The sequence below is a fragment of the Populus euphratica genome, unplaced genomic scaffold (assembly GCF_000495115.2).
Source record: "Populus euphratica unplaced genomic scaffold, PopEup_1.0 scaffold1056.1, whole genome shotgun sequence".
NCBI classification, from domain to species: Eukaryota; Viridiplantae; Streptophyta; class Magnoliopsida; order Malpighiales; family Salicaceae; genus Populus; species Populus euphratica.
In genome coordinates this window covers 28,834-32,952 of record NW_011500915.1, presented here as the reverse complement: position 1 = coordinate 32,952, position 4,119 = coordinate 28,834, and positions in this window count along the sequence as shown.

The following is a 4,119-nucleotide window of genomic DNA, read 5'->3' as shown; positions in this document are numbered from 1 at the left end:
ATCAAATACTTCAGAGTATGTAGAAGTTCTTGCTATATCTTGAGAGATTGAGAAAACTTATATAAGTTTGATAGCAATAGTGATAAATGAGTCTTTTTTAGATACTCATCACACAACAAGCTTACAAAGTCTATAACCTACAAACTCAAACTATCATAGAATCAATCAAGAAACATCTCGATAACAAAATTGAGATAACTAAATAAACGTCATCATAATATGATGAAAAAGACCCGAAAGAGAGTTCTACATATGTTTCTAAATAGTTATAAGAGAAAAAAAAATCTTCATTAAGGATAAAAAAACAATCATCTTAAGGAGAACATTATTGAAAAATTAGATAAAGGCATGTGGTTAAGAAAAAAGGGTAATAAATCATGTTCATATATATGTTATTTATCACATATTGAACTTATGAAGGTTGAAGATGCCATACAAGATGAAAGCTAGATCAATACCATGCATAAGAAACTAAGTCAGTTTACTAGAAATGATGAGAATTAGTTCCACATCTTGATAGTCACAACATAATTAGAATCAAGTGGATATTCAAGAAAAAATAGATAAGCATGTAACAATTATAAGAACCAAAGTAAGACTAGTGGTACAAGGATACACTCAAAGTGAAGGGATCGATTTTTATGAAATATTTGCACTAGTATCTCATTTATAATCTATTCATATATTGTTTTCAATTTCCTATCACTTGAATTTTCAAACCATATCAGATAGATATGAATAATACATTTCTAAATGGAGTTCTACAAGAAGAGGTTTATATAGAACAATACAAATGTTTCACTAATCATTTACCTCTTAATCACGTGTACAAGTTGAAGAAAGCCCTTTATGGTTTAAAATAATTACCGTGAGAATGGTATGGACAATTAATAAAATATATGTTAGATAACAATTTCAAAAGAAAATAAGTTGAGATGACTCTTTTTGTAAAAAACCTAGTAGACATCTATCCATTACTTAGATTTATATTGATAACATTGTGTTTGAAGATACTTGTGATTCACTTTCTTATGAGTTTGTTAAAGAAATGAAATATGAATTTGAAATGAGTATGATCGATGAGTTAAACTTCTTCCTAGGCATACAAATTAAATAAAGTGAAAATCAAATTTTTATTTCTTAATTTAAATATGCTAGAGATATGGTGAAAAAGTTTAGTATGGAAAGAAATAGTCATGCTTGTACACTCTATCAAATTCAACTTAGATCTTATATTTAAACGTGTTGATTTTACACTTTATAGAAGCTTGATAAAGAGTCTACTTTTTATTATTGCTAGTAGACCTGACATTGCTTTTAATGTGGGTGTTTGTGCTAGATCCCAATCTAGTCATAAATAATCTCATCTTATAAGAATGAAAAGAATCATAAAATACCTTAATGCTATAATTAACTATGATGTATGATATTCAAAAGATTCAAACTTAAGTTTAGTTGGCTATTCAAATGTCGATGAGACAAAAAAGCATCACTTAAGGGTGTTTTTATATTAGTGGCAACTAGCAAGATGGATGAGTAAAAAAGAAAATCAATCTGAATATATTGCAACAAGTTGTTACACAACTTCTTTAGATGAAGAAGATGTTAGAGGATTATGATTTTTCTAAAAATACTATGACTGTTTATTATGATAATTCTAGTGCACTTAATATCTTCAATAAAGAAATGCAACATTCATGAACTAAGCACATAAATATAAGACATCACTTTATTATAGAGTTGGTTGAATCAAAGATTATGTCATAAGAACATGGAAACACCAAACATTAATTATTGAATTATTCACGCAACCTTTATATGGTTTATGATTTAAATTTCTTAAAAAAGCCAATGGTTTATGTGACATGCCTAATTCTTAAAAAATATAAAATTTAATAATAAAAAAATGTATATGTATCAAGTTTTGTTTGTGATTGTATCTATTTTTCACATTTGACATACTGTTAAAATAGAACCATGAAAGCAAACCTGGTAAGTATACCTAATATAAACCTTTAAATCTCACAAATTTCTTTTTGTTGGGATCAATGCAAATCTTATTTGGTATCGTCTTCACTTTTGAACATTTGTTTTTTTGAAAGATAAAATAAAGGTATTATCTTAAGCAATGTGAGAAATTCTTATTGTTTTACTATTTATTAGCAAAAGTAAAATTAAATTAAATGTAGGTATGCTAACAATTAAAGGGAAACAATATGTCTTGAATTGACTAAATCTAGTTGAATCTAGTATACAAGTCGAACCTATTACACAAATTATTAAGATACTTCTCTTGACATATCCTTAATAAAAATTCAAGTGCACATCAATGTGGAAATAGATGAACACTTCAGTTTGCATCCATTCTACTCTCTAATTTCTTGAAGAAAAAGCCAATTGCTCAATATGGGAATAGAAGAGCAATTACATAATAGAAATGATAGAGTTAATCAAATATTATATTAAGAGTGAAAATCTTTTATATCAAGACCCTGACATATAGTTTAACTTTTAAGATTTGCTCACACCTTGCTAGTATATATTTGATCGAAGAGAAAAAGATGAAGAATTTTTTTTTAAATCAGAATTGTTGTTCTTCTCACTAACACACTCACATCTTGATTTTGTCAACTAAAAAAGCATGCATTCACGAATGAAGATTGATCAATAAGGTAAATAGAGTTACTCTACATAGGTCTATATCTTTGCCTAAATATACAATTAGATACACTTGTGAGAAAAACATGTGAAAATGACATGGTCTAACTGATTTATAAAAAAAATTAAAAATGGTTAGTCTAAGAAGTCAATCTTTTTCATAACACTAATGTGTCATCTTAAAAAGTGTATATTACAAAGTTTGTTACAAACATGAATAAGAAAGAAAACAACTTTTTCAGAGCTAAATTAATGGTTTTGTTTATCAAAACACACAATAATCATTATCTCCTTCTCTATTTCTTTTTAAGACACTCATCTCATTTTTTTTTTAATAAAATCTCTTCATTTTTACTTTAAATCTTATGATAAATACAAAAGAAATTTTTAAGACAAAACATATGTTTATCCGCTTCATCTTGCATTTAACCTTTCTAAAACAAATGGTAAAGATATCCTATATTGATATGAAATTTATTAAGAAGTTTGTTAAAAAAGAATGAGTATTTATTATCATCTATGCATTATATTTACAGAACATATTCCTTTTCATTTATTGTTTTTGAAAATAACTAATGCATTTTCTTCTTAAAGAGATGTTATAAAGTAAAAGCTAAAAAAACATGGAGCCTCCATTTCAAGATCTTTTAATAAGAACAAGAGATCTCATCCTCTAAAAAGACAATTCAGCCCTCTAAGATTCAAAGGACAGAAGAAAAATGTAAAACGGTGGCTAGTTCCTTTAAATCTGAAGCATAGTTTGGAAACATTACCCGCTTCACTTTTTCTAGTGTAAAGATGGCTTATCAAAACAACTTTTCCAAGAAAAACATATCAGGTGAAAGAGATGTTTTGGTAACTGATCTTCTCAAACCTACATCTATATTTATAGAGGATATATTTATGAAAAAAAACAATGGGGTAAATTGACTGAAGGAGTATATGCTCTATACGTTGAAGAAGTTAGGAAGTTTTATGTTAATTGTGAGCATTTCAATCTTAATGACCACTCCATTACTTTCACTATTAGTTGTCTTTTGTTATCATTAAAAAGTTATATGAGCTACCTAGAATCATAAATCCTAGATTTTCCCATAAAAGAATATATAAGCCCCTTTAAAGACTCAGATGAGAGATCTATTTGTTGACTCTAAAAAACTAAAATGGTCAGCTAAAGCATATAGGCTGCTTATAAACATTATGCTACCTTTATGCTAACTGTTAGCAAAAATTGTCTAATAAACCTCTGGCTTGCTGAAATACATACTGAACCTACAATTGAGAAAGCTTAATTTATGTATATTATTGTTATGAATGTTCTTATTAACCTATCCACTCACTTATTGATATCATACACCTAATAAGGATGTGAGTCTGCCTTTTGGTGGGTTGATATCAAAGGTAACAATCATGGCTAGAGTACCATTATATGATAGTAAGCCAATAATTCATATTTTTTAA